The sequence below is a fragment of the Centruroides sculpturatus genome, unplaced genomic scaffold (genome assembly GCF_000671375.1).
Source record: "Centruroides sculpturatus isolate CEXI.00-Female unplaced genomic scaffold, Cexi_2.0 scaffold97, whole genome shotgun sequence".
Taxonomy (NCBI): domain Eukaryota; kingdom Metazoa; phylum Arthropoda; class Arachnida; order Scorpiones; family Buthidae; genus Centruroides; species Centruroides sculpturatus.
Window position 1 is genome coordinate 178,585 of NW_019384412.1, and position 14,166 is coordinate 192,750.

Sequence of the window (14,166 nt, forward strand, 5' to 3'; positions counted from 1 at the left end):
TTAAAGTTTCATTCTTAGAAGGAGGTTTGTCTAGAATTTTTATAAATTAATTTTAGATTAAGCAATAAGCAATCAACACGTACTTCAGTAATGTCTCTCACACCACGTCACGTTTGGATCTTGATGGTCGGAGGAGAAATCAATTAAATTAAAAATGAAAACAATCATCATCTTAAAAATTCCATCTGAAACTAACGGAAGATTCTAGATTGATTGTACCTATTAATGGCATTTAAAAGTGACTTTTAAGATTAAATTGTTGAAGAATTGTTTTTAATTAACTAAACGAAAAGGCAATCTACAGATTTAGAATATATAATGAAATTGGATTGGAATGGATTGATGGTATATCACAACAAACACTTGAAAGCGATATGTGGGATTACAGTTTTTAATTATGAAAAACTGGTCCTTATTTGAGTGTTGTGCACGTGAAGAAAACAGGAAGAACTCTACTCCACGATAAGGTGCGAACCTACGACAGTGTTCAGTAGTGTTACCACTCTTCCGTCTATTCTGACAAGAGACAGAAGAGAAAGAAACAGTTCATATTGGAATCGAACCGTTCCTTTTGGTAAACTATTTCTCACTCTAGAAACGAACCCACGTTCTTTAGTAAAGATTTATATTTTTTCATAAGGCCCAGCTCTTAGAGATATATATATAGTGGGGACCCCGTGCTTTATTAATATCTAACCTTCTACGTTTCCGAAAAGGCCCCAAACCTGATTTATACCGAAGCCCTCAAAAACCCGCAGATGGTACTCTAATAAAATTCGTGAAAATTCATACACAATTATATCCTTTCACTAAAAAAAAAAACAAAACAAACAATTCATCGAAGTATAAAATATTAAAATTAATAAAGATAATGATAATTTATTCTTAAAAAATAAGAAAAAAAAATGGCGGAATTACTTGAGGAGTTGCCAGATTTTATCCGNTATAAAGTAATAAGCATCAGAAAAAAAAGTATTATTGGAAATTTATATCGAAAAAAAACAATTTAAATTTCCCCCTCCTACTTCTTTTTTTTTTAAAGGAATATTTAATTTTTAAATTAAATTAATTATAATTAACCGAATCGCTTTAAAAATTTCTCTAATTGTTAATTAGAAATCTTAAAGTATCCTTTCCGGAATAATCATAATAAATTAATTAAACAATTCGGATAAAATACCAATTAAAATCTTAATTATAATTAGGAATTTTAACGAGTTTAGAAGGTTTTAGATGATATCTAGAAAACTTTTCTTAAAAGGTAAAAAAAAAATAGAAAAATCGATAATAAATTACTATTTAATGCTACCTTTCTTTTGGATTTCCCTTTACATTTTCTTGCCTGGCAGATCGAATTACAGTTTTATTCTTCTTTTTTTCCCTGAGAATTTTTTCTCTTTATTTTAATATTTAACGCTTTCTTCGAAATTTTTCCTATTTAAATATATTTCATTCGTCGAAGCAACAATAATCTGATTTTATTAAAAGATACTTTATAACATTAAAGCCTTTGGAAATTTAATTAACAGTTCTTCCGTTTGGTTGATGTTGTTATTAAATAATAAGCAGTTGGTTCAGTAGAATAGCGAGTCACATCGAGTGTTATAATTCAAACAATTTGATGTTAAGAGATGAAATTCAATTAGAGACTATCGCTGGAAGATAAATCTATAAGAGAAGAACTTTAAAAATAATAATAATAATTATTATTATAATAATAAAAAACAGAGAATATCGACGTAAGAAATGGTGTTTTGGTGAGGTTATTTAAGTTTTTAAACACGTTAAAATGTTTTTAAACGTTCGTTAATAGTCTTATATTTTTAAAAAAGATACATTTTATGAGAACATTTTTAGGTATAAGCAACCGAAGATTTTTTGCCTGTTACTTATAAGTCAAGGAAACATTTGTGGATCTGCCAAGAGGATACCTCCCGGAGGATTTTCTGGTTCCTATTTACGTGTTATACACGTGGAGAAAAGCCGGAAAACACCATGTGACTAGGCCATTGATCGAGCGCGAACCCGTGACTAACTGCCAGTGGTCAATGGTCTTATCCACTCGAGCGTTGGAGTGTGCTTTTGCCTAGGTCCTAGATTCGTATTGTATTATCAATTCTTTTTTTTCATCTAGTATTCTCAATCCAATTTTGAATACTAGAAGGATTCTAGCCCAGTACTTAACACCAGGTCCTAGTTAGAATCCCAAATCTTGTCCAGTGTTCATACTTTGATACTACACGATCCTAAACGTACCAAAGTAATTATTAGTATAGGAAGATCTGGTACAAGGTCTAGTAGAGTAGTAATCCCAGATCCTAGAACTAGACCCTTGTCTATAGTATTATATAGGATTCTAAATCTCGGTCTTGTGCTTAGAATCAAGTACTAGATAAGTTTATTTAATGTAAAATCTGTATTAAAGGGCCCTTGTAGAAAAAGGAAGGGCCTTGCAAGTCAACGCTTGCCTAGGGCTTTTCATAATTAAACGCTACTGTATTTTTATTAATTAAAAGTGACACATTAATTTTTCTACACTCGACAGTCAATAAGTTGAAGATATATATATATAATTTTTAATCAAGATTAATATTGACAATTACAATTATAAATCAATTATTAACTTGATTATTGTATATTAAATACCCGGATTATTTTAATAAAATCCGAAAATATCTGGAAATAATGATTTATATCCCACGCATCCCTATCTTACCAATGAACTAAGCCTCCATTCACCACCAGATAATCGAAAAATTTCGATCACCTGCCACAAAATCTGATCGGTAAATCTATACTGCTATTCCCTATGCATCATTCTTACTTTCTGACATTCCCTATGCACCATCCCTATGCATCATTCTGACTCACTAGCCACAAAACTATAAATGACATTTAAATTTATCTGCTATAAAAATAGGGTTATTTTGATATCGCTGCAAGTACTTCCTGTTTGGAAGGTTTCATAAAACGATTCTTTCAAAAAAAAAAAAAAACACTAAGATTTAAAACCATTTTTCTTTTGTTACAAAATAAAAATCTGGCTTAGCTTACAAAGTTAAATAGATCAATGGAGGAGCGAGAGCGCATTATATATAGAGAGAATTCATGTCTGAAAACAAAAGATGCTCATTTATTCTCTTCGTCCTCCTTCAAATCTACTCGCTCTGCCTTACAAGTAATGTCTTCAATTCCTTTCCTTGCTTCGGTTGGGGTGGAAATGAACCATGTTAAAATCTCCTCCGTATGGGAAACTGCGATAGCGCATCTCCTGCAACTGCTTCTCTCCATCAGTTTGACAAATAAATGATTCAGAAAAATCCGAATAATTATTAAGAATAAAGAGGAGATCACATTTGTCACTATAGATACATCAAAATTCAGAAAAAAAATATTTAAAAAGAAGAAGAGGAGGAGGAGGAGGAGTAGTAACAATCTAAAGCACTTCTCCCTTTTCCATTAAGAAAATCTTTAAAATCCAATTCTTTTTTTTTTCTTTATTTTGATTTCGAAATAAGTTATAACGAAATTAAAATTCTAACTAATTTCGAAATTATTAATTTTAAATGAGTAATTTTCTGTAACTTAGTCATTCCTCTTGGAAGTTTAGCACTTAGAATGTAATATTATTATACCCCTTGAAAAGGGGGGCGAAATTCAATTTCCGCCAGATGGAGTGTTGTGGGAAGATAACCGGAAAACAGACATAAATCTCATTATCAAGTTACATTCCTTTCTTCTCGCTTAATATACTACGACGTCAAACAATGTAACTAGCGAAAATCCCGAAATGGTAAACACGTCTTGATAATATTTATCGCCTTCCAGATACAATCGCAAATTTTCACTTTAACTTATTAACGAATTATTATTAAACTTACAAAAAGAAATATATAAAGTAATTGTGAAAATATTTTATGTTAAAATTAAATGATAAATACGTATATAATTCGCGTAAAAGTGGTGTTTTGTTTTAATAAAAATTATAGATAAATTACTTTTAAAAATAGACGTTACGAAAATAGCTTCCCTTTTGTGAAATATTCAGTCGTTCGAGGGATTAATCTCATTTCCTTACAAATTATATATATAAATTTATTAAAACATTACTTGTTACCACCCAGATGACAATTTAAAAGAATTTGACTTAATTTCCTTTGCTTTATATTTAAAAATTGCAGGCAAAACTTAAATGGCAAAAATTCCTCCAGCCTACAGAACTGAAATCTAAAAGAAATGTTCAAATTAACCTTTGATCTAAGCAAAAAAAAAGCGCCCAAAAATTGATTTTCACAACTCCAACTTGCTTTTAACACACTTAGCATAACTACATTTTTATTACCTTTTTTTTTCGAAAATAAAATTGAGAATGTAATATGACATAACCCTACAGAAAACCGAACAAATCTTCCTTCATCCTTATACAAATTGAATAAAGCGAACAAATACGTCGTTCTCCTCGACTGTAAGTCTAATCTGGGGGATGCTGAAACGATGGACTAATTTGCATACCAGCAGGTAACTTTTGGATTATTTNTACTTTTCGAACAAAAAATGTGGGTGTAGTTATGATACCTTGTTTACAATTCACTAAAAGGTAATTGGGGTTCCATAATACCACCTTCTCCTCTATAAATTTATTAAAACATTACTTGTTACCACCCAGATGACAATTTAAAAGAATTTGACTTAATTTCCTTTGCTTTATATTTAAAAATTGCAGGCAAAACTTAAATGGCAAAAATTCCTCCAGCCTACAGAACTGAAATCTAAAAGAAATGTTCAAATTAACCTTTGATCTAAGCAAAAAAAAAGCGCCCAAAAATTGATTTTCACAACTCCAACTTGCTTTTAACACACTTAGCATAACTACATTTTTATTACCTTTTTTTTTCGAAAATAAAATTGAGAATGTAATATGACATAACCCTACAGAAAACCGAACAAATCTTCCTTCATCCTTATACAAATTGAATAAAGCGAACAAATACGTCGTTCTCCTCGACTGTAAGTCTAATCTGGGGGATGCTGAAACGATGGACTAATTTGCATACCAGCAGGTAACTTTTGGATTATTTACAAAAATAAATCCTTTCTTTTAAAAAAAATAATTAATGCATGCATTAAAAAAGAAAATAAACAAACAATTCTTTGGTTTTATTTTATTTTTTGCACATTTCAAATTCCTCATTTGAAATCATAATTCAATTAGCCTTCGTCGCTTCGTTAGCAACGTGACAACTTGCGACACGAGGGAATTAAAAATACCCAAATGATATATGTGGAATGTTTCCTTTATTAGTAAAAAAAAACAATCTTAAATATTATTTCCTAATAAAAAAATAACAATTTATAGGTGTAGGAACAACCTAGGAGCGCCTAAATTTTCTTGGGACTAGAGGAAAATCCCCAGCTTCCCCATCCTCTCGACGTTCCTGATATGTTATCATTAATATATATATATATATAATAGACTGTATGTTTATATTTTATACATCAAGTATAAGGGTATAAATAGAAAAATATAATGCCTTTATAGATGAAAATGATACAGATATATGAATTTTGTATAAAGCAAAGATTCAGAAGGTCCAATTAGTATAAATGGTAGAGCTTTCAGATGTATGTTTTTGAGAGCTTAATATAAGTTTTAACACTTTAAAATATTTTTTCATGATATTAAATTAATTCAATAAGGTATATAAATGATATAATTTGTATCATTTATCCTGCTTCTATTTTAATGTAGTCCTACTTTTGTATCATGTCAATAATCAATGCAATCAATCAATACAATGGACAGTTTCAACAATTTGTACTACAGTTTTGTGTGTTAAATGTATTATAAGGAGCCTTTGCTTTTGTATCTTTATATTGTGTAATAATGGATTCAAAAAGCAATGCATCCTTATAACACATATTTCTTTACAGAGTTGGATATGAACTTCTTTGATTAATAATAAACATAACAGCCTTAATATTAATTTTCAAATTTATTAATTTAATAACATAATTTAAAGTCTGTGTGTTGATTATATTATAATTTAATATGTGACTTCACTCCATTGGTATATGCAACATTAGTAAATATTTGAGCTAATTACTTTAAATCTTTGCATACAAATTGATGGAGAAATTCCTGTTTCCTTTATGTCAAAACATTCTTGTAAATAATTAAATATTTAAATTTAAATTTTTCTTAATAAAATAATACATTTATAAATGTTTTCTTGGAGTTGTAATCTTTATAAAAAGTCAACATTTATTATTATTATGTAATTTTATTAATAGCTAATTTTGAAATTATCCAAAAATTCTATTCTTAAATGAATAACAGATTAAAAATTTATAAATCCAAAACATAAAATAAAATCAAATCAATAAATAAAATAGATTTAAATCTTTTTTTTTTTTCACTGTATCTGTGTTTAATATTATTGAATTCTACTTAATGGAAGAGATAATTATAGGTTTCTTCTGATAAAATAGTTAAGTATTATATTGCATTTTATTTTAACTAAAATCAATTTTCTTTAAGGAAAATTTGTTAGATTTATGATGTCCAAACAATAGTTTTGATTTAAAAAGAAAAATGGTTGGATTTCTATCTACTTCCACTTTTCTGACTAGTCATTAAGATATTGTTATCTGACCATTACTTTAGCCAATGTTCAATAAAATTTTATTATAACAACTTCTTTATAAATTAAGCTAGCAACAATTATATAAACATAAGCTCAAATATATGGCTTAGAAGAGTAATTTATCCTGCATAATAAAAGTCTCAAATATTCAGTATCATATAAAAATATTACATGAAATTGTATAAATTAAAAAAGTTTCTTTTGAAGTGGTTTGTTCCATCATCTTTCTGTAGTATATATTAAGTTTTTTAAAGAAAATATTAATAATGCATGTTATTTCACTTTATAAACAAGTGGAATATCTGTCTGTTTATGATTAAAATAAAAAAAAACATACATTTTTATGGCTGTGAGAAAAATGATTCCACATATCTGATTGGTGCAACCTCATCTCACCTCCCTCCAAACTCTTATATATATGTGTAAAATCGTCATTAAGTCCGACCCTACTGGAGATAAACACGACCCCTTTTATCTCCCGATCCCCTCGACCTTTAACTACCAAAATTTAATATCATCAATGCCCCTAATACATAAACCGCCCTGCAAAATTTCAGAAATTTTCGACAAAAGGCACAAGAGTTAAGCTTCAAAATAGTGTCACTCACCTACAAGTACAGAAACACCCCAACTTTTTTTTTGTATTATATTAAAAATATTTTGTATTATATATATATAAAAACACTAGCACAAAATAAAATATGTAATTTATAAATTTCAAGATAAAGATTAGCTTCTAGTTTCGTGCTCCATCGTCAAACAACCTACGAAGGGTCATAAAATAGCACGAGCTCATCCCTTCTAATGCTTCTTGTTCCACCATTAAGAACAATAAGGTTTAGAAAATTTCTTAAACGTGAACTTTCGCGCTTTGCCCTGTAAGAAATGGTCAATAAAATGGTCTAAATTCTGTCCATTAAATTCGAAATTTCGTATGATTATAGTGTGCAGTTTCTTCGATTTATCATCGACGGGAGTTTGATTAATACGAATTTCTTTTTATAGTTGAATTGCTTCTTCGGAAAGTTTAATCTAACAGAAATATTTTTTTAAATTAAAAAATCTGTTATCAAATCAATTTACTCTGTAATACACAACATATTTTACTAAAAATTCCATTTATTTCTTACTAATTTTCAATTATTTCTGACATTTTTTTAAATGTAGATAATAGATTTAAACAGAGGAAATGTATGGCGATCGGATTTTGGGGAGGGTCATATTTTGACCGATTGACATACAAGGATCCATAATATGATCCCCGAAAATCTTAAGGGGTCATATTTATGGACCTTCAAAACGTCCTTATATGATAAAAAGGGCTTTTTTCTGTATGTATGGATGGATGTTAGTCTGTATGTGAGGGGAACGATTTTGTTTACCCACTTTGAAACTCAATAACTCCTGTGCCTTTTGTCGAAAATTTCTGAAATTTGGCAGGAATTTTTCGGTATTAGAGGCCTTCATGCTGTTAAATTTTGGTGATTAAAGGTCAAGGGGATGGGTAAATAGAGGGAGGGAGAGCATCTCGAGATGTGTCAGACTTAAGATTTTACTCGTTATTAGCATTTACAATTTATTTTTAAAATAAGAAATAGTCTTTAATATACAGTTAAACCTTGATATAACACCCTTCTGTATAGCACCAATCTCGAACAGCTATAATTTATAAAACTTTATAGTAATTTCTTCATATAAGAGGCCCTTCCCTCTCTAATAATTAATAATAAATTTATACTATGAGGCCTTAAGTTGTAACTCATTTAGCTTTATATATAATCAAATTTATTAAGAAGAAATTAAGGTATAAAGTAATTAAAACGTATGAGATAATTACTGTAAAGTTTTATAAATTAAGTTTTATTTAATAAACATTTTTTTTAAAAAGTATTTTCTATTGTTGTTATCATAATTAAATTAAAAATAATTTAACAAGTTCATAAATTGTAATTATATAAAGTGTAATTTTTAATTATAAATTACTTAATCGTTTTAATATATTATATCTGAAATGCAATCATTTGTTAATGCAAAAACTTAAAAGCCTTAGGGAAATTGTGATTGGTGATGATGGAACTTAACGCTGTAGGAATTTTTGTCGCTAGTTGCTAAATATTCTACTTGAATAGTTTGTGGCATCTGATTGGTTGGAAAATGATTCAATTCTATAACCTAATGTAAATTTCAGTGAATCGAAAATTTTCTATTAAAAAAAAATATATATTTACCTCTTAATAATGATGTATCGGATAACATATTTATAAATAAAAAAAAATTAACTTTTTACATATTTACTACCCACTTTTTACTCTCAAAAAGTTCTTACTATACCCCTAAAATCTTGAGGGTAGAGACGGGTTTTATAAAAATTTATAAATGCTAATAACGAGTAAAATCGTCATTAAATCCGACCCTACTGGAGATAAACACGACCCATATTATCTCCCCACCTCGTTGACCTTTAACCACCAAAATTTAACAGTATCGACCACCCTAACACACAAACCTCCCTGCAAAATTTCAGAAATTTTCGACAAAAAGCATAGGAGTTATTAAGCTTTAAACAGGGTGAACAAGATCCTGCCCTCCCCCCACACACACTAACGTACAGAAAAATCCCCAAACTTTTTTTTGCATTTCTCCATGTTCAAAGGCCCAGAGTCTAAAATTGTGTCTAATTTATTACGTAAGATAACTATGGACAATTAGTGAAGATTAAAAAAAAAAGAAGATTAATTACAAATGATTTATAGCATCGATTCTGATCATATCTACGAACTTTTAAATCGATGCTAATTATAAAATAAACAATTTACGTACAAAAACATAGAAATTTGGTCGGATCATCACTTAATTTTCTGTATAAAATACGTATTTTGTAACGTAAAAAGCGTCCACGACAGCCAAATACTGCGTTATTTCCGTTTCCGGTTTCGCATCGTTTGAAAAATCGACGGGTGTCACTCTGATATTTTTTTTTATTTATGTTCAAATATATTAAAATTTAAAATAGTCTACCATTTATATCAGTGGCAGCTTTAAACATAAAGAAAGTAGGCTTTAACTGGGGCCCCTGATAAGCGTAAATGCTTGGTTTAGTGTAGTTTTTAGAACACAGTTATTAGGGCCTACGATATACGAAGTCTTCTCTTCCAGTAAATAATAATAATACAGTAAATTTTAATGCCGGACTACGATTTTAATCATATTTTTAATTTATTTTATTTAAAATATATGCTCTCCATCTCAAATTAATAATGGCTTGCCCCTGTACATCATACTTTCCCTTTACACAATAGAGTCGTGCAAGTAACCTTTCCGGGTAAAATGTTTGAATTAAAATGACGTGACTTCCGGTATAAACCAGAATTTTATATATAGTTAATCGGGGCCTCATGCTCCTAAGGTTTACACAACTGGTATCATCTTTCATCTATCTAACTTTGTTTTTGAGATTAAAGAATGACGGACGGACGACAGTGGGAATTTATAGGTCTACAATTTTTTAAATTGCAGCCAAACGAGGCCCTTCTTAGGTACCATCGAATCGTCACCGACTCCTAATATCATGACAGATTACACTATAACCTTAGCTACTAAATCCGGCCCTCCTTAATATTATGTGTACAGTTTTATATTATATAAAATGTAAATAAAAAGAGGGCTCGTAAATCCTCGCTTACTTATAGCCTTGCGCAACTTAAAACAGAAGCACAGACATACAGACACACTTCGAGAATGGCAAAAATGACAAGTTGAATGAAAAATTTTTAAATTGATTTTTCACGAAAACAATACTTTTCACGTGTATAACGTATTGTAAAGTAAGTAAATATAATTATCAAATATTGTTCACATCATAAATCTCGCTTCCTCCATTTAATAATTAATAATAAACTCGGCTTTAAATTATAAATTTAATACGAACGACTTAATAAATCTTTCACGTGTTCATTATAAATTTGATTTAAGAACTTAGAATAAATATTAAAATTAATTAGATGATATAAATTAATTCACTCGGTATTTATTAGGAGGGAATTTGTGCTAATCTCTATCTTCGATAATTAACATCTGTATCACTTTCTAAATTGTTTAAAAGAAAATATACTTTAAAAAAGAATTTTTCGTATTAAAATTTGATTAATTAAATGGCAATTAATAAAGATTTGTTTAAATTTTTATACACTTAATTCGGTTTAATTAAGTTTTGATCTTGATCTTGTTTGAGAAGATCAAACGGTATCAAGATCAAATTAGTTTAATCGATCCTATCATGAGGCCCACAAAGTTTCCTTATGTTTCTCCAAGCGTGCAACACCTAAATAGGGCCTATTTTCTCGTAGAAAGTCCTCTCGGGAGGCATTCCCTGGCCCAGGAGATTCCATTTAATCGGGCCTCATATATACAGGGAATTAATTCTTTCGCGCATAAAAAAGGTAGAAGAAAAGTATTATTTTAATAAACAAAAAGTTAATTATTCATTCCATTGTACTTCTTGTATGCTAAGGAGAAATATTGACTAAAAAAAATCAAAACAGCGTTAAAAATTGCATTATATTGGACGTTTCAAAAAGATGAATCGTAAGGGCCTCGACTTCCGAGAGGCCCTTTACTTAAATATTACAGTAAACCACTGTACGAGTATAATGTATTTGAATTTTAAGTGTTTTATGATTAGCAATGCCGTATGGGACTGGGATTAGAGGGCCCCTTGTCTTTTCGCAAGCCCCTTTAGCCGTCTTTCTTTTTGAACAAATGAAATGATTATTTTAATAAAAAACCAGTCAAACCTTTTATTTTATATTAGTAAAAATAATATTAATTTTATAGGGATAGGAACCATTATCAGGGCCCCTAAGTTTTCTCTGGATCAGGGGAAAAATTCCTAGCTAACACGTAGGGCCTTAGCTAAGAATAAATATGTTTATAATCTGTCTTACTATAGTATTCAGTTGTTCATATAATATATGAAAGCCCTTTCGTTCTATTAAATAGTAAATTTTAAATGCGTGAGGCCTTAAACTGTAGTTCAAAGCTTGGGACTTATATAGAGGACTATAGCTAGAAGGGTGGAATTTATGTACTAACTTTATACATTACATAAACCTTAGTAAAGTGCCTTCTGCGCTTGCCTAGGGCCTCGAACAAACTCAAATCGTCAAAGAATCCTCATAGAATATACTCACTTCGTAAAAAAACATTTTATAGAGAAAATAATTCTATAAATTAAATTATAAAATTCCAAAAAATATTTATTAATATTTTTATGAATTTATAAACTTTGATATTTTATTTATTTTTATTTATCACATTTCAGAAATTATAAATAAGAAAGGAAGGGGAAAAAACTAAAAATAATAATCAAATATTTCCTTTGACGTCAATGCAATTTTATTATTGTCAAAAGAATAAAAATTTATTCATTTTTATACAATATTTATAAGAAATTTTTTATTTATTTAAATTTAATATTCGTTGTAAATAAATTGCATCCATATTCTTGATTAAATTTCATTGAAAAATATTTTAAATAAAATTTTATTCAAAAATTCTTGGAATTTTTCTTATTAGTTGCTTCTTTTTCGTTTGATTAAATTAAATTTATTTTTATTAATTTTAAATTTTATAAGAATCGACAAATAAAATAAATTTATTTTTATTATTATTATTTCTTTTAAAATATATTCGTAAATTTTGAAATTTTATAAATAAAAATTTGATGAATTGATGAAATTTTTAAGCGTATAAAAATTCATAAATTTTATAAACCATTTTTTTAAAATTTAAAAACATAGGCCTATATAAACGAAAAAAGTTATATAAAATTGCTTAGTTTATTTTTTTTAATGAAAATGCTTAAAATTGTTTTATTCATTTTACACAAGCAGTTTTTATGTAAAATCAATTAGCAAATTTTAGGCACTTTTGAGCGATATCAATTAGCAAATTTTAGGTACTTTTGTGCGTAAGCAATTAGCAAATTTTAGGCACTTTTGAGCGAAAGCAATTAGCAAATTTTAGGTACTTTTGAGCGAAAGCAATTAGCAATTTTTAGGCACTTTTGAGCGATATCAATTAGCAAATTTTAGGTACTTTGAGCGATATCAATTAGCAAATTTTAGGTACTTTTGTGCGTAATCAATTAGCAATTTTTAGGCACTTCTGAGCGAAAGCAATTAGCAAATTTTAATAAATAATAATAATAATAATAATAATTTCATATAGTCTATAGTAATTTTTTGTTTTAATAAAAGGTTGAAATATTTGAATAATTTCATAGAAAATTTATAACTTCTAAAGAGAAAAGAACTTGATTCGATTTGAGAAAATTTTTCAAGTGGAAATTTTTGAATTTTTATCAAATCCTTTATTACTTGAATTACTACCGGGAGAAATTGATTTTGGAATGGAAAGAATCTAGTCAATAACTTTGAACGACTTCCAAATCTATTTTATATTTAAGCAATTTGAAACATTTCAAGAAGTATCGATTTCAAAAGGGGAAAACCTTTAACTTAAAATCGTCGAAGTTCTCTGAATTCTGTTGAAAATTAAATTTTATCAGTTTATAGCTTTATCAATATTCTCTGGGAAAAAATCTTACAGTAAAATAAAAAATATTTTCCTTAAGTGAGTACTAGGCACAACTACTTTGAATATAAATTCTTAGTATACAACATAGTATCCAAGTAGTATATTTAAATGGTAATGGTCCCTCTAAAATAACATGAGGATTTCATATAAACATCTGTATCACTTTCTAAATTGTTTAAAAGAAAATATACTTTAAAAAAGAATTTTTCGTATTAAAATTTGATTAATTAAATGGCAATTAATAAAGATTTGTTTAAATTTTTATACACTTAATTCGGTTTAATTAAGTTTTGATCTTGATCTTGTTTGAGAAGATCAAACGGTATCAAGATCAAATTAGTTTAATCGATCCTATCATGAGGCCCACAAAGTTTCCTTATGTTTCTCCAAGCGTGCAACACCTAAATAGGGCCTATTTTCTCGTAGAAAGTCCTCTCGGGAGGCATTCCCTGGCCCAGGAGATTCCATTTAATCGGGCCTCATATATACAGGGAATTAATTCTTTCGCGCATAAAAAAGGTAGAAGAAAAGTATTATTTTAATAAACAAAAAGTTAATTATTCATTCCANATATTAAAAGTCTACTTTTTAGTAAAATTGCAAAAATATCTTCCTAAAAAGAGACAAAAAAGCTATAAAACGGTAATTAAGAAAAAAATTGTTTTCTTTTTTTTAAATATAATATTGAACATTTTATAAAATTCTAATCTTCTGAGGCGTGTTCCTTCAAGCGTATACACTAACAAATCTTTTTAATTTGGTATAACAAAAGAATTCATGGAGAATGCTACCAAAAACTTGGCACTGATCCATCACAAGTCTGAGAAATCTCTGCATTAAAATGATTAAAAATTTATCTATCGTAAATTTACCATCAAAATACGCATTCTTAAAAGAAGACACAAGTCAAGAAGTCAGGTGTATT